Source organism: Saccopteryx bilineata, chromosome 3 (genome assembly GCF_036850765.1).
Source record: "Saccopteryx bilineata isolate mSacBil1 chromosome 3, mSacBil1_pri_phased_curated, whole genome shotgun sequence".
In the NCBI taxonomy this organism is placed as follows: Eukaryota; Metazoa; Chordata; class Mammalia; order Chiroptera; family Emballonuridae; genus Saccopteryx; species Saccopteryx bilineata.
The window spans coordinates 64,025,613-64,053,483 of record NC_089492.1 but is presented as its reverse complement, the minus strand read 5'-3'; the positions used below and the strand labels follow the sequence as shown (position 1 = coordinate 64,053,483).

The following is a 27,871-nucleotide window of genomic DNA, read 5'->3' as shown; positions in this document are numbered from 1 at the left end:
GCGCCCCCAAAGGCTAACTCTGGATTATATCATGGGCCCCCTTGCCCTCCTGCTTGTGCCCCCAGCAGGAGGCGCGTCCACACAGCCCTCTCCCAGCTTTGGTAGCTGCCCCCGTCCCCTGACCCTTCCCACAGAAATGTAGAAAGGGTTCCCTGCTCACTAACCTAAAGGCACTCACATACTTTGTTGTTCTTTCTAAATCCTGGCCACACCTTTGCAAATAGTCCTTTTACTAAAATCACCTCAATTACTCAGCTAGAGAAAGACCTTTCTCCCAGGACTCTGATTGCCACGAGCCACCAGATGACTGCTGAGAGTTATGAATCTTTCCTAAGCCAGGACTCTAGGGATCTAAATCATAAACAAACTCCTAAACATCTTAGATTATTTGATTATCAAAAGGTCATTCTCAATCTACCATCATCAACTGATTTTAGCCTACAGGAGGCTGTCCTCAGCCCAGGGTCAGCAAATCCAAGGTCAAGGTTCCAACATTCCTCCTGTCCATACCCTCTATGAGTTCACTAGTGAGAGTCCGTCAATCACAGCGTTGTCCACTGGGCCTGGGCACAGCATCAGAATTCTTCAGCCTTCAACATCAGTCCACTGCGGGCCTTTCCATCATTAACCCCATGATAGAACCAGTCTGTCAGTCCTGTCCTCTATTCTGACATTTGCCCTTTCTGGGACACGTCCTCACCACAGAAGGACAGCCAAGAATTCCACGGCCATACCTGGTTCCCACCTTCAACTGAGAATCCTTACACCAGAATCAAAGCGAGGATCATTTATCCTACAGTGGTCCGATCTTGATTTTCTGGGAACAATTTTTGGAAGCAGACTACTGGCTCAGGCTCTTGGTCATAGTCTGAGTGCCTTGGTTACCCTGGTCATTTATGCCATCTTAACAACCTTGTGAAAACATGGGTTACAAGGTAAGACATCAGGACCTTCTGTGAACATTAGGGAACTTGCTGATGAACTTTTCAGATGTCTAGCCATTCACAAAATTTCGTAGTCAGCAGCCCCAAACTTTTATACAGGTTTGAAAAAGAAAAGTTCTTCTCTTTCTCTCCATTTATGTTCTGCAGGAATGGTATCTCATACATGATACTTAATGATGGTCACCCAAGCACGGCATACCAACATGGGCTGCCATTCAAAGTACCACAGATTGGGTGGGTTAGAACAACAGAAATTTACCGTCTCATAGTTCTAGAGGCTAGCAGTTGAAATCAAGGTGCCATCAGGGCCCTGCTCTCTCCAAAGCCTCCAAAGAGGCCTCTTTCCTTGGCCTTTCCCAGCTTTCGGTGACCCCACGCATTCCTTGGCTTGTGGCAGCCAATTCTGAGCTCTGCCTCCATCTTCACATGGCCATCTTCCTTTGTGTGTCTGTCTGTTCACATGGCATTCTCTTTTATTTTATTTATTTATTTATTTATTTATTTATTTTTTACAGAGACAGAGAGTGAGTCAGTGAGAGGAATAGACAGGGAGAGACAGACAGGAACAGAGAGAGATGAGAAGCATCAATCATTAGTTTTTCATTGCGCATTGCAACATCTTACTTGTTCATTGATTGCCCTCTCACATGTGCCTTGACCGTGGGCCTTCAGCAGACCGAGTAACCCCTTGCTGGAGCCAGCAACCTTGGGTTCAAGCTGGTGAGCTTTTGCTCAAACCAGATGAGCCCGCGCTCAAGCTGGCGACCTCGGGGTCTCGAACCTGGGTCCTCTGCATCCCAGTCCTACGCTCTATCCACTGCGCCACCGCCTGGTCAGGCTGGCATTCTCTTTTATATAAGGACACATGTCATATTAGATTAGGGGGCCACCCCTATCTTAACTAATTATATCTGTAAGAACATTTCCAAATAAGGTCATATTCTGAAGTACTGGTGGTTTGAACTTCCCCAGATCTTTTTGGGGGAGACACAATTCAATCCATAATAATTTGAATTTGAATAGGTGCATTTGAGATTGGCCACAACTCCCCTGAATATCAGACAAAAGCCTAAAACTTTCTTTCTGATTCAAGTAACATTGGAATGCAAGTGAGGATTATGTTAGTATAGAAATCATCTTGAATCTGTTCTAATTGGGGGGAGGGGTATAATAAGCATTAACTCACAATTGACAGACATAATATATTGTGGCAGAAAAAGGCACTTCCCAGAAACCTGTTTTCAAGGCCTAACTTCCCCACAACCAGTAGTGGGGTTTTTTATTTTATTTGTTATTATTATGTTTTTTTTTTAATTTGTTGATTTAGCAAGAGGAAGAGGGAGAGAGAGAGAGACAGTAACATCAATCTGTTCCCATGTGTGCCCTGACCGAAGATCAAACCGGCAACCTCCACCCTTCAGGATGATGGTCTAAACAACCAAACTATCCGGCCAGGGCTTATTTGTTATTATTAATAGCAATACCTACTATTTTTAAAATACTCCCTTATACAGAATGAAATTCAATATGGCATTCTCTTTACCTCATAGGTGATTTTCAAGGTCATTTGCAAATATATCCCCCAAAACTTGAATTAAAGAGGAGGAAATTCTTTAGTGGGTCTAATAAAGAGAATAAGAAAAGTTATTCTGTTTTGCTTCTCCTAGGACAGCTTTTGGAGTGCTTCATAATCGATTTTATAGAGAATTACATCCAAGACAAAAAGAAAGTCTGCTTTTCAGAGGACAAAACGATGAAATTCTTTTGTTAACCCACTCATTATTTACTGGGGACTTTATATCACAGGAAATAAGACATTTTGAACATTGGCGCCAGTCTCTTCAGAGGAGCTTCAAAAAACTTAGATCTGCTTTTTGTTTCCATGAGTCACTCTTTTTTTTTCTTTTTTTTTAAGTTTATTTTTTTCTTTTTTTCTTTACAGGAACAGAGAGAGTGTCAGAGAGAGAGATAGATAGGGACAGACAGACAGGAACGGAGAGAGATGAGAAGCATCAATCATCAGTCTTTCGTTGGGACACCCTAGTTGTTCATTGATTGCTTCCTCATATGTGCCTTGACCACGGGCCTTCAGCAGACTGAGTAACCCCTTGCTCGAGCCAGCGACCTTGGTCCAAGCCGGTGAGCTTGTGCTCAAACCAGATGAGCCCGACCTCAGGGTCTCAAACCTGGGTCCTCCACATCCCAGTCCAACTCTCTATCCACTGCGCCACCGCCTGGTCAGGCCCATGAGTCATTCTTTAAGGAGGACAATTCTCAGACCTATCATAAAGAATACCTTTTCCCATAAGAATGGGTGGCAACCCAACTAGCACACCTGCAACCTGGAATGAGGCCTGCCTTCCACTTTGTAGATAGACAGTACCCAGCTAATTTCTCCTAGAGTGCAAAAAGAAAGAGAGAAGGGAGAAAGGAAAGGAGGAGGGAGGGAAGGAAGGTAGAGAGGGTGGCAGGGAAGAAAGAAACCACCTCCTTCAATTATAACAAAGCTCTACGTGATGTGTTTTAATCCATACCTGAAAGGTGTGAATTAAACTAAAAGATATTTAGTGTATTCAAAAGCTTTCAATTTGTACCAACTTGGTTTTCCCTTTGTTCTTTCTCAATGGATAAATTCTTACCCGTAGAACATTGTGCAACTCTGAATTTCCCTTTAAAAGGCTCTCTAGTGGTCATGAAGGTAACTATTGCTGGCTTGTTTGCACTTGTTTTAGGGACTAGGTGGAGGAAATTGGACACAGTAATTAATTTAGATTCAATGCCCAAGGTTACATCAAGAAACCTGAACTCGAATCTCAGGTTGCAAAAACACAATTCAAAGAGAACAAGATATTCCTTCTCCTATGGCATTTTGCTGATAGAATTATAAAGCTAAATGGAAGGTTACTCCTTACTGTATATTACATTCACTCTAAACATCATCTACTCTAAGAAGCAGCAAACTACACGTAAAATGATATCACCAGTGTGCTTTCTTGATTTAAAATAGTACAGACACAAATACACTCTGAAGTTTTAAAATCATCTTTAAAAAATAAAAAAACAAAAACAAAAAAAAAATGGATTCCACAGCTACTGATTGCTCCTACATTAAAAACACACTGTATGGTGGGACTGGTTTTTCTTCTTCAAAGACTAATTTTGTAATGGAAAAATACTGTGACCTTAACCTTATGACGAGCTAAAAAAACAGACACACTTTATGTTGAACATAAACAAAATACCTAACTACCAGGCTTATTTCCTGGCTTTAAAGCATTTGATGTGTTTAAAGCCTTGTAATGTATTACAGCAGCTATGACTCTTTGGAAAGTCTCTTTGGGCAGGTTAGTACATGACCTCAGTCTTATTTAGAGTTGTCGCCTGCTCCTTGTAGGATATTGGCTTTTCACAATGGTCTACGCTCCAGCTATGCTTCCCAGGGTGCAACCACCCACATCTACATGGTTGTCTCATGGGCTTTTGGTGGTGCTTATTTAAATAGTTACATAGCCTGACCTGTGGTGGCGCAGTGGATAAAGCGTCGACCTGGAAATGCTGAGGTCGCCGGTTCGAAACCCTGGGCTTGCCTGGTCAAGGCACATATGGAAGTTGATGCTTCTAGCTCCTCCCCCCTTCTGTCTCTCTCTCCTCTCTCTCCCTCTCTGTCTCTCTCTATCTCCCTCTCTCTCCTCTCTAAAAAAAATGAAATAATAAAATTTAAAAAAAAATTACGATTCCCGGCCAGGGCACACAGGAGAAGCGCCCATTTGCTTCTCCATCCCTCCGCCGCGCTTTCCTCTCTGTCTCTCTCTTCCCCTCCCGCAGCCAAGGCTCCATTGGAGCAAAGAGGCCCGGGCGCTGGGGATGGCTCTGTGGCCTCTGCCTCAGGCGCTAGAGTGGCTCTGGTCGCAACATGGCGACGCCCAGGATGGGCAGAGCATCGCCCCCTGGTGGGCAGAGCGTAGCCCCTGGTGGGCGTGCCGGGTGGATCCCGGTCGGGCGCATGCGGGAGTCTGTCTGACTGTCTCTCCCTGTTTCCAGCTTCAGAAAAATACAAAAAAAATAATAAAAAAATAGTTACATAGGAAAAATTTCCCATTTGACTACATGCACCAGAACATCATCTCTTCTTTTTCCTTTATTGTGTTTAACTACAAAGGCAATGTATTTTTTTCTGTGTAAAATGTTTTATTTTTAAACAATCTTTTATCCCTCATCACTTCTCACATCCACTGTTAATATTCTGGTTATAATCTCATGACTTATTTGTATGTGTTGCTTTTTTTCCTTTTTTTCTTTCTTTTTTTTTTTTTCTTGCTTTTTTATTGATTTGAAAAAGAGAGAGTAGATAGGGTGAGGAGAGAAGCATCAATTTGTTGTTCCACTTAGTTGTTCCATTTAGTGTGTACTCATTGATTGCTTCTCACATGTGCCCTGATCGGGGATTGAATCTGGGACTTCAGCGTGCCGTGATGACACTTTATCTACTGAACCACTCGGCCAGGGCTATATATGTTGTTTCTTATGTGATGAAGACGGGTCATTACACAGGGAATGCAATTCTGTGTTCTAATTTAAAAACAAAATGTAGCATCACTCTTATTTTCAGTCATTTTAATGACTGCACACTATTATGTACATAAAGTGTTGGCATCACAGCATACTTAAGCATTAGTGCTTTAGTTTGTCCACTCACTCCAACACAGACATATTTTCCTGCTACTGTAAACAACTTTGTAATGATCATTTTTGTGCAAAAAGATAGCAAATTCCAAAATACAAGTAAAAAAATTAATTAATATTTTTAGCCCTTGGTTCAGTGTGTTAAATTGCTTTCTAAAGGGTTCTGTTATTTTATACAAGTACTAGTTAAGTGCAGAGTACCCAGTTAGTTTACCACACCCTCCGTGCCATTGGATTTGGTGATGTTTTAATGACTTCTCTAATCTAATTAATGGCTATGATAATTCCCAGTTACAATTTTCATTTCTTTGACTATTGGCAAAGTTATTTTTTCCCCATAATTTGGTTCACTATTTTATTTCTTCTCTTACAAATTGTCTGTGTGTGCCCTTCCCCACATACCTATCAGGGTCTTCTATTTTCTTATGGATTTGTGAGAGCTCTTACATTGAATACTTTGGTCTCCTATTTGCTATAAATATTTCTTTTACTTTTAAACTGATTCACACAGCATTTTAAAACTTCACTATAATCAAATCTGTATATCTTTTGCACTGACTTGTATTGCTTCTAAACTTAGGAAACTCTTCTCCTTTCATGAGATGAACAAATCAGTTCTATTTCTAAAATCTGAACAAATCAGATTTTCTGTTTAACACTTAAGGTATCTGGAATTAGTATCATAATGACGTATCACTAAACGTTTTCTCAATTGCTAGCCAGTAATCTCATTTATTTGCTGTATATTTTGTATAATTATAGACATAATTCTTACATTTGAGGAGCACCAATATATATTTACTGAGCCATCTGTTTAAGATATATAACTGAAATAATTGTAGCTTTATAATAAACAGGAACAACTCATATGTCTCCACAGGTAACTTTTCTTTCATTAGAATGCTCCGATGATACTACACAAGCTTCTTTGGACATATTTCTTTTTCAGTACAATATTTTTTCACCACTGTTTGTATAAAAAAATTTATATTTTTACCTAAAACTCAATACCATATTTTGAACAAAATTATAGCTAGAATAAGTCTTGAGTTAATAAATAATAAAAATAAATAAGTCAAGTCAAATAAAGTTAGTAGAATATTATAATCATATCAATATTAAATGTGTAGACCATTTTTGAAAAGCACACAAAAAAAGTGACAGCAAAGGGAATTCTATTTGGAATGTTATATACAAAGTAAAAGTTTGTTAATAATCATATTAAAATTGTCTAGTAATGGCCTGACCTGTGGTGGTGCAGTGGATCGGGCGTCGACCTGGAATGCTGAGGTCGCTGGTTCAAAGCTCTGGGCTTGCCCGGTCAAGGTACATGTGGGAGTTGATGCTTCCTGCTCCTACCCCTTCTCTTTCTCTCTCTCTCTCTCTCTCTTCTCTAAAATGAATAAATAAAAATAAAACTAGTCCCCTCAATCTTTTTTAAAAAAATTGTCTAGTAATCAAAAGGTGATGTTTTAAACATTATGTACTAACATGATGTTTCTGATACACAGCCATTTTACTGTGTTTTGTTTCCATGTTAGAAAAATTAGTTGGATGTTTGGGGTTGATGTACCAGCCATCTAGCTTTTCCCATTTAAATTAATAGAAAACAGGAGCACAGGTAGCACTTTTTGGGCAGTAAGTCTGATTATCAAGAACAGATTATTGATTTAAGTGTGAAGTACCTGATTTTTATTACCTGGTGGAATCAGGACTGCGCTACCATTAATATTTTTTCTATACCTTTTCTTTTTTAACTTTTTATTTATTTTTTAACAAGAGACAGACGGACAAACAGGAAGGGAGAGAGATGAGAAACATAAACTTAGAGTTGTGGCACCTTAGTTGTTCATTGATTGCTTCTCATACGTGCCTTGACCAAGGGGCTCCAGCAAAGCCAGTGCCCCTTTCCTCAAGCCAGTGAGTGACCTTGGGCTCAAGCCAGTGACCTTGGCTTTCAAGCCAGTGATGTGTGGGCTCAAGCCAGCCACCAGGGGTCATGTCTATGATCCCACACTCCAGCTGGTGACCTCAAAGTTTCAAACCTGAGTCCTCAACACCCCGAGTCAACGCCCTATCCTCTGTACCACCACCTAGTCAGGCTTTTTTTTAACTTTTTAAAAACTGAGTCATTGAGAGTAAGTTGCGTGCTCTAAAATTTACAAATACTTTAGTACGTAATACCTATAAACAATATATTCCCTACATAATCACAATATAACCATCAAAATTGGTGAATTAACACTGATGCCCTATAGTCGTCTAATCCATACACTCCACCCAAATTTTGTCTATTGTCCCAAAGATGCTCTTTATAGTAAAAAGATCCAGTCCAGAATTATATGTTGTATTTTATTGTCATGTCTTTTTAGTCTCCTTCAAATTATAATAGGTTCTCTATGTTTCCTTGTCTTTTATAACCTTGATTTTTTTTTTTTTTTTTTTGTATTTTTTCTGAAGTGAGAAGCTGGGAAACAGAGAGACAGACTCCTGCATGCACCCTACTGGGATCCACCTGGCAAGCCAACCAGGGGGCGATGCTCTGCCCATCTCGGGCATTGCTCCATTGCAACCAGAACCATTCTAGTGCCTGAGGCAGAGGCCATGGAGCCATCCTCAGTACACAGGCCAACTTTGCTCCAATGGAGCCTTGGCTGCAGGAGGGGAAGAAAGAGATAGAAAGAAAGGAGAGGGGAGAGGTTGGAGAAGCAGATGGACACTTCTTCTGTGTGCCCTGGCCTGGAATCAGATCCAGGACTTCCACACACTGGGCCGACGCTCTACCACTGAGGCAAACAGCTAGGGCCTAACTTTGATATTTTTGAAGAATGTTCCTCAATTTGGGTTTGCCTAATGTTTCTTATAACTGGATTCAGGTTTTGAATATTGGTCTGGAATGTCACAGTGTTGCTATGTTTTCATTGTATCCTGCAACAGAGAAATACTAAAAGTTAGTTTATTGGTTTTATCCTCAAATTTATAAAGAAACAAAAGTAAAAAAAAAATTATACTGAAAACTGGACAGAACGACCCACAGTCTTTCATTTTGTCCTTGGTTGGCAGTAAATCAAACAGAAGGCTGTTGTACCAGTTAACTATTGCTGCTTAACAAACCACTTCAAGACTTACAATTTAGGCCCTGGCCGGTTGGCTCAGTGGTAGAGCATTGGCCTGGTGTGCAGGAGTCCCGGGTTCGATTCCTGGCCAGGGCACACAGGAGAAGTGCCCATCTGCTTCTCCACCCCTCCCCCTCTCCTTCCTCTCTGTCTCTCTCTTCCCCTCCCGCAGCCAAGGCTCCATTGGAGCAAGGATGGCCCGGGCACTGAGGATGACTCTGTGGCCTCTGCCTCAGGCGCTAGATTGGCTCTGGTTGCAACAGAGCGACGCCCCAGAGGGGCAAAGCATCGCCCTCTGGTGGGCATGCCGAGTGGATCCCGGTCGGGCACATGTGGAACAATGTCTGACTGCCTCCCCATTTCCAGCTTCAGAAAAATACAAAAAAAAAGAAAAGAAAAAAGACTTACAATTTAGCCTGACCAGGTGGTGGCGCAGTGGATAGAGCGTTGGACTGGGATGCAGAAGGACTCAGGTTCAAGACCCCGAAGTCACCAGCTTGAGCGCAGGCTCATTTGGCTTGAGCAAAAAGTTCACCAGCTTGGACCCAAGATCTCTGGTCGAGCAAGGGGTTACTCGGTCTGCTGAAGGCCTGCAGTCAAAGCACATATGAGAAAGCAATCAATGAACAACTAAGGTGTCCCAACGAAAAACTGATGATTGATGCTTCTCATCTCTCTCCATTCCTGTCTGTCTGTCCCTATCTATCCCTCTCTTTCACTCTCTCTCTCTGTCCCTGTAAAAAGGAAAAAAAAAAAAAAGACAACTTAAACCAACAACAAAAGTTTATGATTCTTTGAGTTGGCAACTTAGTTGGGCCCAGCTGGGCAGGTTCTTCCCCTCTGGGTTGGACTCAGATGATCTCAGTAGGCTTAGTCATAAGTCTATGGTCAGCTGGGGGGTCAGCTGAAGGGTCAACTGGGATGACTAATTTGTTCAGGCTCCAGCATATCCAAGAGAAAGAGCAGAAGCACACAAGCCTCTTGAGGCCCAGGCTCAGAACTGAAACACTATCAATCCTGTCACATCTATTGGCCAGAAATCACAAGTTCAGACAGAATCCAATTTTGTATAACTAACAATTTCCATGAATAAAAAGAGCAAGTGCTTTTGATTAAATTGTGAATTCAAAGTAGAAATTGTTCTGGTTACCTATGGCTATGTAATAAACTACCCCAAACTCAGTGGCTTAAAATAACCAGTTTATTTTGCTTATGATTTTTATCCATCATGGATTCAGGAAGGGTTTGTTTGTGATCCATGAGACATCGCTGTTGTGGCTAAGACTAGAGGAACTACATCTAAGATAACTCTTCCGCTCATATGTGGCACATCAGTCCTCTTTGGCCTCTCTCTCCCCACACTGCTGTCTCATCCTCCAGGGCCTCCCCACACGGCCAGGCTTCTCACAGCGTGGTGTGTCAGGATAGTCATGCTTCTCAACTGGTGGCTGGCTTCCAAGAAACAGGAAGTGAAAGTTGCCAATCTCCTAAAACCTAGATTCAGAAACTGCTGCAACTTTACTTTGACCATATTCAATTGATTAAAACAGTTACAGAATCAAATCAGTTTCAAGGGAAAGTGACAGACTCTCCACTCATCAATGCGAAGAGTGTCAATCTTTTGCCATGGTCTGCCCTGTGATCACAAACTGTTTATATTCTTTGCAAAATGTGCTGACCCCTTTCACAGTCTCCACGGGTCTCATCCTATTATGTTATAGGCTTAGGCTTAAGGTTGCAAATCTCAGGGCCAGGTGCAGATAAGCTGCCTAGGGTTTGGTTCCTTAGGTATGTGTCCTCTCAATCTTAAATTCTCTTGTGATTAAAAAAATAAGTTACCTGTGTGCGTGCACACACATATGCACGTATGGCCAGTAGCCACGGCCACCATCACAGCCGCCTGGCCCGTGTAAGTTTGCATTTGATTCAGACAGATGGTAATGAAACAATGGAGCCAAGAACTGGTGGGCCATTAGCTTTAATCCTAGCTTGCTCCCAGCGGGCGAGAAATACACACAGTGGGAAAACACTTCCCTTTCCATTCAGGACTCCCAAAGCCACTGACTTATCTGAGTTTCCTAGAATCAAAGGTTTCTACCTCACCAGCCGTATTCACCTCTGTTCCCTATTTCCTTCTCTCTGCACAAACTCTGCATAAACTGGCTTCTCCCTCAGCACTCCACCATCTTGGCTGCTTCTCCTCTCCTCCGTGTGGCCTTTCTCTGTTCTCCTCCAGCATGGGTTCCTCTGCCCCATTTTATAGTGTAGAAATCAAAACCTTAAATCCAATATAAAAACCAGGAAGTCTTTGATACAAAGTCACTTATCTGAGGCATAATGGGATTTCTCCTAAGAGTGCACCACCCTCTATCACCCTCCTAAGAGTGCTCCACCCTCTATCTTTTCAAGGGTGTGGGGAAAAAGCTTAGTTTTGAAAAGATCTTAGTATTAAAAGGGTGGGAAAGGCTTAGTCTTAAAACTAAGCCTTAGGCTATAACGACCCTGCCTGCTTATAGCCTGTCCCCCACACCCAATGCAAACTATAAGCAAGCAAACATATATATCATATTTACAAACTTATTTGACCAGCATGCATGCTAATCTACAATGCTGGATCAGTCATGTGTAGACAAGCCCTTTCAAAAAGAGGGAAAACAGGCCTGACTTGTGGTGGTACAGGTACAGGGGATAGAGTGTCAACCTAGAGTGCTGAGGTCACTGGTTTAAAATCCTGGGATTGTCCTATCAAGCACATTCAAGAAGCAACTACTATGAGTTGATGCTTCTCTCTCCTCCCCACTCCCTTTTTTTCCCTCTATCTCTCAAATCAATAAATAAAATCTTTCAAAATGGGGTGGGGATCGCTTCTCAGCCTTTTGGCTAAGATCAAGTGTAGTATCTGTTCTTATCAGTTTAATATCTGATACGTCCTCTATCCGAGGACAATATATTAAATGGATTTTTGGAATTGGGAGATGGAATAGGAGCTTGCTCCGTCCACTCCACGCGTCGACCTGGTATTGCAGTACTTCCAGGAACGGTGCACACACAAAAAAATAATAATAAAAAATAAATAAATAAAATGGGGTGGGGGGGAGAGACAGGGCACAGAGCAGTCAGTGCTCCATAATAATGACATCCAGCTAGGAACATGTTGCCAGTTCTTTGATTAAGCCCTGGTCTTGCAACCTTGGTATGATTCTCAGTGGCTTTTGGTTCTGACCTTTAGGCTTTGGTTCTGTCTTAGTCATTCTTCATTTTTTTTTTATAAGAAATAGCCTGTTTCCTGCTTTGTAAGTTTCTCAGCCTGAATCCATTCTGTGTTAGTTTAGAAGTTCAAAGCTCTCTTTTATATCTGATATTGTTTCTGACCCTTTCAGTCCAAGGAAGTATAATTCTTTTAAAAACATCATGGGATTCCTGTGTATCAAACTATATCTATTCTGTTAGATAAAAGTCATGCCCACAAATCTTTTTGAGCTCAGCTCTTCTCTGCCTTTGGCCCTCTGCAAATCTGCTTAAGGATGGAATAATATCTTTAAGATTATTAAAATCTCTGTTGTTTAACCAAGAGGGATGATAAGGCACACTATTAAAATCTTCTGCCTAGCTGATAAGATCCATGGGGCATCAACTTAAATGTTTCTGAGATCTTATCAAGAGAATGATGCTTGCAGCTTTGATTTCATCTACTCTTTGTTTTACTGCCCTGGTTTTGATTTTTACCTGGAGGATGTATCTTGCTTTAAAAATGTTTCTTAGCTGGAAAACAGATGAGAGATAGTTCTGTTTTTGAAGTCAGTAAGTCCTTAGTCCTATATATTTCCTCTAAATTTTGCTCAAAATTTTGAATAATTTCTTTAGCTTATTTCTTTCTATCTATACTAAGTATTTTTCTGAAGCTGGAAACGGGGAGAGACAGTCAGACTCCCGCATGCACCCGACCAGGATCCACCCGGCATGCCCACCAGGGGCGATGCTCTGCCCACCAGGGGGTGATGCTCTGCCCCTCCGGGGAGTCGCTCTGCCACGACCAGAGCCACTCTAGCGCCCGGGCCATCTTTGCTCCAATGGAGCCTTGGCTGCGGGAGGGGAAGAGAGAGACAGAGAGGAAGGAGGGGGGGTGGAGAAGCAAATGGGTGCTTCTCCTATGTGCCCTGGCCGGGAATCTAACCCGGGTCCTCCGCATGCCAGGCCGACGCTCTACCGCTGAGCCAACCAGCCAGGGCCAAGATCTGTTGGCATTTTTAACAATCTACCTGAAAATCTGTTTACCAAGATCCACTAATTTATCAGGTGCCCTTTATATTTTTCAAAATATGTCGTGTGACAGTTTTGCTAAACCTTCTGTAATTACATCGTATAGGTTGCCCTCCTGCCAAGTTCTAGTAATAACCTCCTGACCTTCTATTTCATTCTCTTTGAAACTTTTTCAGTCTCTGACCACTGCCCATTCTCAAAATCAATGCCATGTATTTTAGGTTTTTGTAATGGCAGCACTTAAGTTTCTGCTATTTGGATGTGAGGGCGATCTGGCTGCGACATCTGTCACCCCATTGAACACCAGGGTTGATTCGGCTGATCTGGCTGGCTAGGCAGGTGTCCCCTTCCTCCCTCACTGCTCCAGGTGCATCCCTCCCAAAGCTGTGCGCTCGGTCGAAGAGGACGACCTTCCCCGCTAGAGGAGAGGACCGTTCTTCGGTCAAGGGTATACAAGTAGCTGCACTCCCCTGCTAGAACCTCCAAACAAGTCTCAAGTTTCTGCTATTCGTTGCTGCATAGCAAACTACCATCAAATTATGTATCCCAAACAACTATTTTATTTGCTCAGAATTTGGAGGTTGGAAAATTCAGGATGACTTGAGCTGGGCAACTGTGTGGGATCTGTTTGTTGTCTGCTGGAGTCACTGAGGCTGGGTATCTACTCCTAAGAAGCCTCATGTCTCACTCGCATGCCTAGCACCTCAGTGTTCCTTGGTCTCTTTGTTGCTCCACATGGTGTCTCATCTTCCACTTTGTATTCACATGGCTTTTGCTTCTCACAACGTGTTCCCTGTAGAGTAGTTATACTTCTTCATGGAAGCTGGATTCCAAGAGAGAGTGTTCTACATGACAAGGGGTAAAAGCTTTCAATCTCTTAAGGACTCACTTACACCATATTCTTTTCATTAGGCAGTCATGGAGCTCAGCTCAGTTCTAGTGAAGGAAATACAGATTGACCCTGCTAACCCTGCTCTCTGGGAAGGATTCCCTCATCCATTCTTCTCTGTGGTCACAGGCTCTGTCTTCCAAAAATATTTATTCAGTAAACATTTACTGAACATCTACCAAGCTCCTAAGAATAAGCCACACATAACTAAATAATTTTAATACAAAGTAATAAGTTTAATGAAAGATGTGCAAGGTCTCGGAATGAATCAAACAAGAACATTCAATGATCCTGGCAGTTGGCACAGACTTCCTTGAGTTGACACCTTATTCAATCTTAAACAATTAGTAGGTATTAGCCAGGTAAAAAGGAAGGAGGGGATTCTGGGAAATAAACAGAAGAGTCATTGTATGAGCAAGAAACTCAGAATACTTTGGTGTTCTTGAAGTATGAAACATCAGTAAGTGAGTGGCAAGAAGTGAGGCTGCAAAAGAAAATAAGAGTCACATCATGAAGAGCCTTGGATAGGATGTTCAAGGGGCTAAAACCCTATCTTAGAGGGAGTGGGAAGCCCCTGAAGCATTTTAATGGGGAGTAGCACAGTCTGATATACATCTATGAAGATCAGTCTGGTTGATGTGTGAAGGACAGATTTGGCAGGTTTTAACGATGACCTACTCCACGTTTGATTTGTTTTATTGTAACTCGCCTAGCACTATGGGCTCCAGTGAGAGCAGTATCTGTAAAGCAGGGGTCCCCAAACTTTTTACACAAGGGGCCAGTTCACTGTCCCTCAGACTGTTGGAGGGCCGGACTATAAAAATACTATGAACAAATCCCTATGCACACTGCACATATCTTATTTTAAAGTAAAAAAACAAAACGGGAACAAATACAATATTTAAAATAAAGAACAAGTAAATTTAAATCAACAAACTGACCAGTATTTCAATGAGAACTATGGGCCTGCTTTTGGCTAATGAGATGGTCAATGTCCGGCTCCATATTTGTCACTGCTAGCCATAACAAGTGATATGACGCGCTCCCGGAGCAGTGATGCGTGCATCCGCGTCACCGGAAGTAGTACTGTACGTGAGCGATGCCGCGCTTTGCGGTGCCGCCACATACAGTACTCCAGGATCACAGGATGCGGATCCTGCATTCACATCCTGTGCTCCTCTCACTGACCACCAATGAAAGAGGTGCCCCTTCCAGAAGTGTGGCGGGGCCGGATAAATGGCCTTAGGGGGCTGCATGCAGACCGCGGGCTGTAGTTTGGGGATCCCTGCTGTAAAGGGTTAGGTTCTGGGAATCAGCCCAGTAGCCAATGTATTTAAATGTAATTCCAAACTTTATAAATAATTCCAAAGAAAATCTAAGTGCTTATCCATTACTTCTCATTCTCTTTAGTTTCAATATCTCTATCATCCCTCAGCTGTTTCAGTCTTTTCATGCCTTAATATTATTTCTTCACTTCTATTTGGGGAAGTATGATAGACACACAGCACTCATTAGAATCTGAACTCTCACTGGGTAAGTGTTGTAAGGGCCCCCTGTTCAGGGACAGATGATGTACCTAGAGTCTCTGTTCTAGTACCCTCCTTGATTTCATCTGAAGTGAGCATTTGAGAATGTGCCTTTCTTGGGGACTAGCCTGCTGCCCATCAAAAGGTGGGGATGCAAGCTTCTTTTTTTTTTTAAGATTTTATTTATTCATTTTAGAGAAGGGGGGAGAGAGGGAGGGGAGGAGCAGGAAGCATCAACTCCCATATGTGCCTTGACTGGGCAAGCCCAGAGTGTTGAACCGGCGACTTCAGCGTTCCAAGTTGTTGCTTTATCCACTGCGCCACCACAGGTCAGGCTGCAAGCTTCTTTTTAAGTCTTGAAAGTCACAGACATTCAAAGTTGTTGCAGTAATATAATGTTATAGTAATTAAGTATATATGAATGAACAACTAAGGTGTCACAATGAAAAACTGATGATTGATGCTTCTCATCTCTCCGTTCCTGCCTGTCCCTATCTGTCTGTCTCTCTCTCTCTCTCTCTCTGTCTTTGTAAAAAATAAAAATAAAAAAGTATATATGAATATAGAAAAATATATAATATGCATAGAAATAAGTTAGAATATAATATTAAAAGCCATTAAGGCAAGTGAATAAGGCCACATACACCCTCTGGGTAGGAGCTGATCTAGTGTATAGGGATGTGATAGGCAAGACCATGCTCAGTCAGTGTGTGTGTGAAATTATACATAGACAAAAAGGGCTCCCTGCGAGGAACTCCCTAAAATCACACATTCAGAATTGGCTTGATGTGACAATTCTGTAGACTAACATAAAAAACTTTAATATCGATTAACATAAAAGGGAGCTCCCTGTGAGGAACTCCCAAAAAGTGGCTTGATGTGATAATCCCATAGATTAACACCTGTTAGAAGGTGTATGCCAGAAAGGGTACTTAAGCCAAAGGGGCCCCAACTGCAGTCAGTCATCCAGACTCCAACGTTGAATGTGGACTGTCTCCATGCCTCTCTGACCAAGGACAGCTGGGAGGAGCACGCTAACGGGGCCCCATTAAGCTGTACTCAGGCACCATAGAATCTATAAATAATAAACTGCCTGTGTGGTTCTCGCAAATACCTTGTGTGTCGGTCATGTCTTTCTTTGGGTAGCAATTGGTCTCAGTTCTGATAAGTAGAATCCTCACAGCAGCCTCAAGAGTAGTCTCGAAGAGGCTGCCAGCCCTGCTGTTAAGCAGGACTGTCCCACTGTGCATGGAAGTCGAATTGGGGATGCCTGATTGACATAGAGCTCAGGCTCTACTGGGACAAAAGTTCTGGCTCATGGTTTTGTGGTAGTAAGATTTTAAAAAATAAGTTATATATATTTTATACTTATATTGCAATTCAGCCACATTTCAAGATTGCCGAGGCCTGTGTCCAACATGGTAGTCACTAGCCAAACCTGGCTACTTAGTCCCTGAAATTCGAGTGGTCTGAATTGCAAAAGAAATATATAATACACGCCAGATTTCAAAGATTTAATATGAAAAAAATCTGAAATATCTTGTGAATAATTTTTAATAGTTATTACCTGTGGAAATATTTTTTGTATATTGGGTTAAATGAAATATAGCACTAAAATATTTTTAACCTATTCTTTTTACTTTTTTAATGTGGCCACTAAGAACTCAAACTTACATACACGGCTAGCATTATATTTCTATTGGACGGTTCTGGCCTTGGCAGAAAAAAAGGAAATGTACCAAAGTGCACACTGATTCTTAAAGTTTCCACCTAGAGGTAACATACTGCTTTGTCCAGAACATACTGCTTTGTCCAGAACAAGTCACATGAGCATGCTTGACATTTTTAGGGGAAAGGAAGTGTAATTGAACCATATGCCCTAAGGAGACTCAGAATAATTTAGTTGAAAGCACTAAGGACAGCCACATATCCTCTCCTTAATCAATTTCACTAATGCCACACATGAAACAGGCTTAATATTAAATGCCACTGAGGGCTAGAGCCCATTCGTTGATCATTCCCAGCCCTTGCCTTACTCTTTGCATATGCTGTCTGATCGCAGGCTTCCCACAAAGCTCTGAATCAGAGGCTGATGTGAAACAGACATTCCTAGGATGGAAAAAACACTTTGAAGAATCAGTGGCAGCCCTGCTTAGAAGCAGTGACACGCATCAATGCTGACCACCAGGGAAAAGCTGCAGGAGACAGACCCTTTTGGTGTGAGCAGAGATGGAGTAGTTATTAGTGGGGCAAAATGTTACAAAAAATATAAACAAGGATGCACAACCACAGGGTGCAGGATCTAAAGCAGTCTGCACCTGTGCATTATATGTCACCAGAGGAACTATGGGGGTGCTGGCTTAGCATAAAGACAGACAGAAAGCTGAGGCTGGGAGAGTGAAGAACATGCAGAATATGCAGAAGTCATAGACCTGGGCTGCACAGCAGGTCTGCAACATGACAGGGAGCTGGGGTGAGGTGCACACGCAAATCAAGCCTCAGGGCAAAGCTGTGAATCGGCACCAGCCTGAGCAGCGCCAGTCTGGTCAGGGAAACTAGTGGGTTAAGAAACCCCAAGGAAGGTGAGAGACAGGCAGCCTCACACTGCAGAGAAAGGCCAGGAAAGTGGCCTGACATGGCACCGGAAGGAAGGGGCAAGTCAAAATAAAAAAAGTAGAGGTGCAAAGCACCGTAAGGAAACCTCAATGTTGTGGGTAATTTACAGCCACAACCAGGACACTTCCTGTGTTGCTTCTTTCTAGTTTAGGAATTAGCTGCTGGCTTGGTCTGGGAGCTATTGGTGGGAGAAGGTCAGCAGGTGAATCAGCCAGGAGTAGGGAGTAGTCACAGAGATAGACGATCCTGACCATTTCACATAAAAAGAGCAGTTAGTTACACAATGGTGTCTTTGAAGCTCACTACCACGGGAAAGATAGGTGATGTTTACAGGTACCTGTGAGCTTCGGGACCCATTTCAGTGGAGCATGTGCTCATCCAGGAGTGGTCGTGGTTGGCCCAGCGCCAATGAGATTATCTTGTTTCAGCCTTTCGTGTGATCTCTGCTATACCTGATAAACTGACTGCCAAGGCAAAGCAGCAGAGTCTGGACGCATGGTTCACCCCAAGGCTAACAGTAGAACAGCAAGCTATCCCCCAAGATTTGGTCAGCGGAGTAATCTCCTCTCGAAGAGCTCACACTGCAGTTTTGTTGGTTGGTGTAGTTCTTTGGCTGGGTGGTGATGGTAGTGTAAGTAGGGTTTCTTCCTTTCTCCCTTTCTTTCCTCTTAGCATGAAGATTATTTGTCCACCTTGGGAGTAGGGGGAGGAAACTAATCTGAAAAGATGGGAAGACAGAGGATGGGAACAGGCTTGCGGACTGGTTTCTGAGAGGAGGGTCAGAGTTGGCTCACGTGCTTAGAGACCATTAGACTCTCTAGTGAGAGGACAGAATGGCACAGTGTCCTTTGCTTCTGAAGCCTTAAGAAGGAGAGATTTGCCCTGGCCGGTTGGCTCAGCGGTAGAGCGTCGGCCTAGCGTGCGGAGGACCCGGGTTCGATTCCTGGCCAGGGCACACAGGAGAAACGCCCATTTGCTTCTCCACCCCTCTGCCGCACCTTCCTCTCTGTCTCTCTCTTCCCCTCCCGCAGCCAAGGCTCTATTGGAGCAAAGATGGCCCGGGCGCTGGGGATGGCTCCTTGGCCTCTGCCCCAGGCGCTAGAGTGGCTCTGGTCGCAACATGGCGACGTCCAGGAGGGGCAGAGCATCGCCCCCTGGTGGGCAGAGCGTCGCCCCTGGTGGGCGTGCCGGGTGGATCCCGGTCGGGCGCATGCAGGAGTCTGTCTGACTGTCTCTCCCTGTTTCCAGCTTCAGAAAAATGAAAAAAAAAAAAAAAAAGAAGAAGAAGAAGGAGAGATTAGGACTGTGAAGAAAACTTGAGAGGAGATGCCCTCCTATTTTCCTACCACACTCTCTCCTGGGACCTCATCCTTCCCTGTGGCTTTAAATGACATCTGTATGCTGACAACCCCAAATCACTGCCTCCCAGTCAGACCCCACTTCCAGGTTCCAGGTGCATCTTTCAGATTCCCACTGGATGTCCCCATTTGTCTGTCTTACAGACAACTGAAACTCGATTCCAAAACTTGAACAGATTGACTACTCCACCCCCCACACCTCCCGTGAATATGTTCTCTCCTCGGATTTCCCCGTCTTACTTCATGACACTACCATGGAACAGTCTCTCAAGTGAGAAGTCTAAGAGTCACCCTGGCTTCTTCTTTTCTAGCTTCTCACATCGAATCCAACAGGAAGTCATGTTGATTCAGCCACCAAATGGATGGAGAAACCCTCTGTTCCTCCCCAGGGCCGCTGCACTCGGCCTCAGGTCCTGATGGACTCCCTTGCCCTTTCCTTGTCTGCCTCCTACAACCCATTCTCCATGCACTTTGAAGCAAGAATGACTTTGGAATTGCAATTATTTAATTTTATTCTCCCATTTCAGTGGTTTCATTTTTCACATAGAATTAAATCCAACCTATCTAAGGCCTCCATCCTGACACCAACCACACCTCAATTCTCATCTTGTACCATGCTCCCTGCCTGTTCACAACCCATCAGCCACCCTGACCTTTGTCCCATTCTTTAACACACCTGCTTCCGGGAGTGTGCATGTGCTATTCTCTCCCTTCCTCCAACTGCTTGTATGATCACTGCCTTTTCATTCCTTTGGTCCTGCCTCTTGTCGCCTCCTCAGAAAGGCCTTCCCTGAATGGTCACCCTTCCCTAGTATTGTCTCTGCCTCCAGTTCCTTTCATTTAAAGCACATTTCACAATTTGTAACAATGCTTAATTTAATTCAGTGTTTTGTTGCTTGAACCACTAGCACCTAGCCTGTACTTTGCATACAAAAGATATTCAGTGTTTGCTGTTATTGTTCGGTCCATGTATCTCACACTGAATGCTGCTGTCAGAGTAGCCCGAAAGCCAACTGTCATGCCGGGTGCACATGTTCAGTAGACCGTGGATTTGTCACCAAACAATGTCCAGAAGTTGCACTGACGAAAGCAGTGTTCACATGTCAGAGAACACTGCCCACGACATGAGTGGGAATATTTTTCAGTGTGTGCTTCAAGACCTCACTCGTTAGCCATTCACTCACACCTCACGACACAGGAGAAATCCACTCCAGCTTAGACTATGCCCAGTCCACCTCCGATCACTGCACAAGGACAGTCCACTGAGGACACAGCAGGATATGCATAAATTCTAGCGAGTGGCCTCCTTGAAGCCCAGCAAGATAGGGAAAGAGTCCCGAGCCGTCCTCTGGTGCTGGTCGGGGACACACTGGTACGCTCAGAACGTGAGTCAGAGTAAATACTCTGTTTCACAGTAATTAAGACTTCACCAGTGTCCAGTTCCCAAGCACCACATTGGAACAGAAGACGTGCCTTCTTAGAGGAGTAACTGAAAGAAAGGAATAGAGCCCAAGGTGTCGAGGGAGGTAGAGCAAACATCACCCAGGGCAGCAGGAAGATGTGCGCCAAAGTGCAGAAGTAAAACTCCATTAGGAGGAGGGCATAATTAATCAAGTGTGAGGAGAGACAGGAACAGGAGTCAAGTAGAAATGACAGGAGCCACACTTGAAAGGCACACTGGTCAGGCTTGGAAGTTCTCTATGGTTGCCCCCACGTCCCAAGGAGGGAGACCTGCTTTTTTCTCTCTGGGTGGCAGGGTGGCAGAAATGCCACCTGCTCAGCTCTACTTAAGGACTGTGTGCCTGGCTGGCCATAAAATTCCCCTGCAGTTTTAAGAATTTAGGGAGTTGCATCAGATTGCTGGCAAGGCACTCAGACAGAAACACAGGTCAGGAGGGAGAGGGAGGAGCCAAGGTGTGACAAGACACAGTGTGCTGCGGAATGGCCACTCGGGCACCAGGTGCTCGGGTACCAGGTGCGGAGTGTCTGCCCTCGGGGCCAGTCACGCAGTCCTTGTCTCTACCCAGTGACTCAGTTAAGCTCGTCCCACAACACTGTAGTGAAAAGGTATAGTGATCACAAGGTTCTAGGGCACTTTGCTGTCAGCTACCCCAGGTTGTTATATTCATGCCCAGGAGGGTTGAATATATAGAGAAAGAGAACGATATTAGTATGTCTACCTTCAGTTACAGGGACAGAAAGGCAAAAATACAGTTTATTCACTCAGAAAACCAAAAGATTTGAGGATAGAAAACTTCAGGCATGAACAAATTTAGTAGCTCAAACCTCTCATTAAAAGCCAGCATCTTTCTCCCTCCTCTGGGTCAGGCTTCCTTCTCAGGCTGAGTCCGGGGCCAGGCTCGCCTCCTTGTTCTTTCTAAGAGGAGAAACAGCTTTCAGTTCTCAGCAACGCTGACAGCAGCTCAGGATTGACTCTGTTTGGACCGACTTAGCTCTGTTCCTCTCTGCAAACCAATCACTATAGGAGTACGAAATGCCCTGTTTGGCCAAGACCTGAACAGGGTAGGAAGAAAGTTTAGCTCCACCTGAATCACCGGAACTAAGGATATGATGAGAGTAATTTCTGAAAGAAAAAGAAAAATATTGCTAACCATAGTAAGAAGAAAAAGCAGAGGCTAGAACAGCAAACAAACAGTTGCACTGCGACTAAGATAAACCAAGATGGATGTGAGGTCATGGAGTCAGAACAGAGGTACAACCAGGAGAGTCGTGGTGCTGAACTGAGTGACACTGGAAGGTGGGTTACATGAAGGGGCAAAGAAAGGACACGGATATAATAAGCAGAACTGGTGAGTGGGACTATTAAGGGCATGGATCTGTGAGCAAGGCTTGGCCCAGGGCCCAGGTTTCCAAGAAAACAGAGCCTCAGGCAGCGCCTAATTGCCATGCTTCACTGGGAGGTGCAGTCCCTGGGCAGCAGCAGTGAGGGGGTGAGACCAGAAGCACACAGGACAGTGTCACTCCCTCATGGAGAGACACAGAGGGCCCTTCTCTGGGCCATCTCCTTCGTGCTATATTGGAACTCACAACCTCAGACCGGTCCGCTGAAGAGAGGACGAGTAAGAAACTTTTCTGCCCTCACTGTTGACCAAAGCGCCCCACAGAGTTAACTGTCCCACACGACTGTGGTGTCGCCTGGCCCGTTCCGTGTGTGAAGCCAGAGTTCTCTAACCTGTGGCATGTGTCTTATCCAAGTGAACGGGAGGCCGTGATGGGAGGTGCCCAGGTCTGGGCAGTGGTCACGAGCAGAACAGAACAGAACAGAGCTGAGTGAAAGCCAGGCAGGCAGCGGCTGCCGCAGAAACAGCTGCGGAGCAGGAAACGCGGTGGCCGAGGAGCTGCCCAGGCCAGAAGGGGCTGAAGTGGCACACAGACTGTTCACATTTCAATTAGGATTCTTTTTTTAAACTGCTAACTAGCCCAGTGCTTGGCACATTGTTGGCCCTCAATAAATGCGAATAATGAATACGTGAATATGTGCAAGGCATTATGTTAGGTGCTTGGGATATAATAGCAAGGAAAACATAGATTTCAGGCAGATAAATTCACCAAAACAGGTCATGGGTCAGTTGGTTCATGTTGGGGGGAGCTCAGCTGTGCTGCAGAAATCTGCACTTGTTAGAGATGCCCTCCTGACAGGATCCAGGCCGAACTCACTGAAATATATCCATGTGATAAAATTTTGAATATTTCCTGAGGAACACTGTGTTGTATACATTTTTTCCCTGTATATTATTATTATTATTATTTTTTTGGTGGGCCATCATCTTTAATCCTAGCTTGCACCCGGCGGGATCCGAGTTTCCTAGAATCAAAGATTTCTAGCTCACCAGACTTTTTTTTTTTTTTTATGATGTTTTAACATCTTAAAAAAACCTTTCTAACTTGGGAGAGACTGCCCCGCCCCTGAGCTAGCCAATTCTTAGAGACAGCAAAGGGCCCAGCCAGGAGTGTACTCTTGATACTCAAACCGACCCATCCAGAGCCAGACCTCATATCTGCCTGTGCACCCAGGAGGCAATGTTCCTTTGCTGTGCTCATCCCAGAGCCAGGTGCCTGGAGTCTAGGGACCATCCCAATAATCCAAAAGCTTATAAAATTATTCAAACTAGCCAGTCCTACACTAAGCATCTTGCTCTGCCTGGCCCTCCCCGGGAAATCCCAGTGAAGCTGCTGGCCTGAACCTTCCCCTGGCTCCTGTTTTCTGCCTCCTGCCCACCCTGGTGCTTTCCCACGTGGGCTTTCAGGGTGTGCCATGCCTCTTAACTCTAGGACCTGGGAATGTAATAAACTTCATTTTGTTTTTTTATTCCTGAGCCTCTCCTGTATCTCCTCTTGTGGCCGCACCTGACTGACCATCTCAGGATAGGATACAGAACAAACACCAAATCATATGCAAGGCATTCATATACTAAAGATATATGTGTCTGTTTGTATATTACATTTATATCTGTGGATAAATCTATGTTACATATATTTTTATATTTATATCTATGTATATATCCATACATATACTATGTATTGATCTGGCATGTTACTCATAACTTTTGGAGATATAATTATTAAAATATTTAAGGCCCTGGAAGGTGGCTCAATGGACAGAGCATCAGCCCCGTGTATGGATGTCCTGGGTTTGATTCCCAGTCGGGGCACACAAGAGAAGCGACCATCTGCTTCTTTTCCTCTGTCTCCCCATTCTCTCCCTCTTCCCCTCCTGCAACCAGTGGTTTGATTGGTTTGAGCGTGGCCCCAGGTGCTGAGGATAGGTCAGTTGGTCCAAGCAAGTTAGTTTCAGGTGCTAAAAAATAGTTCGGTTCATTTGAGCATCAACCCCAGACCAAGTTGCCGGGTGGATCCTGGTCAAGCATATGTGGGAATCTTTGTTTCACTATCTCCCCTCTCTCACATTAAACTGCGACCGCTCACTTCTACAGTAATCATAACTAACAATCATATGGCATTACTACGGGCCTCCAACCTATTCAGGAGGTGTCAGGGGGAGCCACAGCTTGCCAGCAGGGCAGCTTCAGACATGTCTCACCCACGGCAGCTCAGTGCAGGAGACAAGTCCAACAAGCACAGGATCTACCTGGCTTAAAGCCTCATTCTCCACTGCTGCCGATCTCTCCTGTAGGATTGTTTTCTTTTAATTAATAGAGGTTATATTTTAGGGCAGTTTTAGGTTTCAGAAAAATTAAGTGAAAAGTACAGAGAGTTCCCATGTACCCCCACAGCCCTCTATGCACACCAGTTTACTTTATTTTTACATTTTGTGTTCGTGTTGTACATTTGTTACACTTGATGAACCAATGTTGATACGTTATTAACTAAAATCCTGTTTGTATTAGTTTTCACTCTTAATGTACATTCCATGGTTTTTGACAAATGCACAATGTCCACACCATTACTGCCTCATACAGAATAGTTTCACTGACTTAAATCTCCCTGGACTCCACCATTTATCCTCCTTCCCTTCCTCAAACCCCTGGCAACCACAGATCTTTTTACTGTCTCCATAGTTTTGTCTTTTACAGAATGTCATACAGTTGCAATAATACAGTATGTGACCTTTTCAGACAGACTTCTGTCACATAGCGATGTGAAAGGTTGGTGTAAGTGGAGCTGCTTTAAAATGGAGTCAGGGCAGAATTCCAGAGGAACTGCTTTGCACGTCTCACTCCTTGAACCTTTGGAATGTTTGGACGGGGCAAAGCAACCTTTGGGCTGGGTCAGAGCAGTGTTGTCATCCAAACAACAGTCTGTAAAGCTAACAGGAACGTGTATCTCGTAACTAGAGGGCTGAAAATTAAAGACATTCTTAATGTTAATTTTTAAACACCACCATGCGTGGCTGAAGAATCACTTAGCTTATTAGCACCAATAGAAATTCCTTCCTTCTATTCATGTAATTATTTCTCTTCCTTTCTAATAAAAACCCCTTGCATTTGCCTCATAATAGGAACATTATTTGGGTTTCTGCCTGAATCAGTGCTTCCTAAATAGCTGTTCTTTGTACTTTCAAGTAAATTTGTTACTTTTGAACTTGGCCTTTTATTTTTAGGTTAACAGTGATATGCTTCTAATATCTTGCCATGTTTTTTCCTGTTTTGATAGCTCATTTGTTTTTATTGTTGAATAATATTCCATAGTACAGATATACCAGTGTGTTTACCCATTTACCTATTGAAGGACATCTTGATTTCTTCCAAGTTCTGGCAATTATTAATAAAGCTGCTATAAACTCTCATGTATAGTTTTTGTGTGTGTGTGTAGATACAAGTTTTCAACTCATTTGGGTAAATACCAAGGAGCACAATTGCTGGACTATATGTTAATATCTCCTGTAAGATTTTTATAGGTATAGCTACAGGGACCCTGAAAGGTACAAGCTTAGTTATGAGGGTCACCAAACTCAGGAAAGTCCAAAGTTTGACATCCTTATCAGGTATAAATAGTTCTTTTCTAACTCCTGCCAGTCCAGATTCCATTTACCACTCAGGGTTGACTTTTAGCATAAATAACAATGTCTAGTAACATAGCTGATATTTTTACTTTTCCCAGGTTACCAGGAGAACCAATGTTTAGATGTCACAGAAGAATAATTGGTCTTGTTAAACCCTTTGCTCACAGATAGGTACTTTCATTTCCCCCATTTTTCAAATGAAGAAACTCAGGCATAGAGGACCAAATAACTTACCCAAGATCACATACCTAGTAAAAAGCAGAGCTCAGGCATCTGGCTCCAGCATCTGTGTTTGTAAATGCTATGTCATATGCCTCAAGCATTATTTGCATTTCCTATAAATGGAGGAAGTATTTATGTAAATAAGTCATGGGTTAATATTGATTATAGCGTGTGACCACTAAACTTGCTGTAATGCTGATTTTATCTGAGAGCCTCTCTATTGCCGTGCTTTGGGGGAAATTTTTTCAAAGTCTAATTTCCAGGGGATAGGGAAGTCCCCCAAGATTTCTGGGGACTCTCACCAGCTCAAGGCTTCCAGATCTTCTGACTCAGGCCCCTGAACCAAGGCTTAATGTCTCTCTTTTACTTCCCACAAAAACCATGATGCAGAACTTGGCCACTCTACTGGTTTTTACAAGAAACCCCATCACCTCAAATTTTGTGTGATTTTGTAAAATTTCCTGAATGTGCATGAGGTCATAGAGAGGAGTCACCTTGCTTATTTTGCAGTACTGTATTCCACCAAACACCGTATTTTCTCCTGCCCTTTTTTCTCCTTTTTTTATCTCTCCCTCCCCCTTCTGTCCCACCCCAACTGTAAATAGATTTCTCTTTTTGTCTCTCTTTCATCCTCAGACTTTAAACCAGGGGTCGGGAACCTATGACTCGTGAGCCAGATGTGGCTCTTTTTTTTTTTTTTTAATTTTTTAAATTTTTATTTATTTATTCATTTTACAGAGGAGAGGGAGGATAGAGAGAGAGAGAGAGGAGAGACAGAGAGAGAGAAGAGGGGGAGGAACTGGAAGCATCAACTCCCATATGTGCCTTGACCAGGCAAGCCCAGGGTTTTGAACCAGCGACCTCAGCATTTCCAGGTCGACGCTTTATCCACTGTGCCACCACAGGTCAGGCAGATGTGGCTCTTTTGATGGCAGCACCTGGCTCACAGACAAATCTGTAATAAAAAAAATGTTAAAAATATAAAACATTCTCATGTATTACAATCCATTCATTTCCTACCACTCATGTTCATGGTTGCGGGTGGCTGGAGCCAATCACAGCTGTCCTCCGGGACAACACCAAATTTTTATACGTACATGGGTCATTGTATGGCTCTCACGGAATTACATTTTAAAATATGTGGTGTTCATGGCTCTCTCAGCCAAAAAGCTTCCAGACCCCTGCTTTCACCTATATCCTATGGGGAAGTTTTTACTCTTTACAGGCTTCTCAAGGTTTTTTCCATAAGAAAGGTGAGTTTCCCTGAAGAGGAGCCCAGGTACTACTTGTTATAATAATATATTTTTAAATCTCCTTATATTGCAATACAGTTAGCTGGTCCGCAGCCCATTCTCATAGGCCTTCAGTGACTAGACCAGTGGTTCTCAAACTTTTTGAAGTCGGGATGCATTTAAAATTCTACAAATAATTGTAGGCGCATTATATACAAATTTCTGAGAAATATGTTATAATAATTAAGTCAAATATTAAAGAATAAAAATATAAAGTCTAAGCGTGCTTTTTTTTTTTTTGTATTTTTCTGAAGTTGGAAACGGGGAGGCAGTCAGACAGACTCCCCCATGCGCCTGACTGGGATCCACCCAGAATGCCTACCAGGGGGCGATGCTCTGCCCATCCAGGGCGTCACTCTGTTGCAACCAGAGCCATTCTAGCACCTGAGGCAGAGGCCACAGAGCCATCCTCAGCGCCCGGGCCAACCCTGCTCCAGTGGAGCCTTGGCTGCAGGAGGGGAAGAGAGAGACAGAGAGGAAG

At 43.4% G+C, this 27,871-nt stretch overlaps 1 non-coding gene across 1 annotated transcript; it reads left to right on the top strand.

Annotated features, from left to right (window-relative positions):
- Nucleotides 1–11,603: 11,603 nt before the first annotated feature.
- On the top strand, nt 11,604–11,794 carry LOC136332505 (U2 spliceosomal RNA). The gene has a single exon (XR_010730754.1). It is a non-coding gene; the product is annotated as a U2 spliceosomal RNA (small nuclear RNA).
- The last annotated feature ends 16,077 nt before the right edge of the window (nt 11,795–27,871 follow it).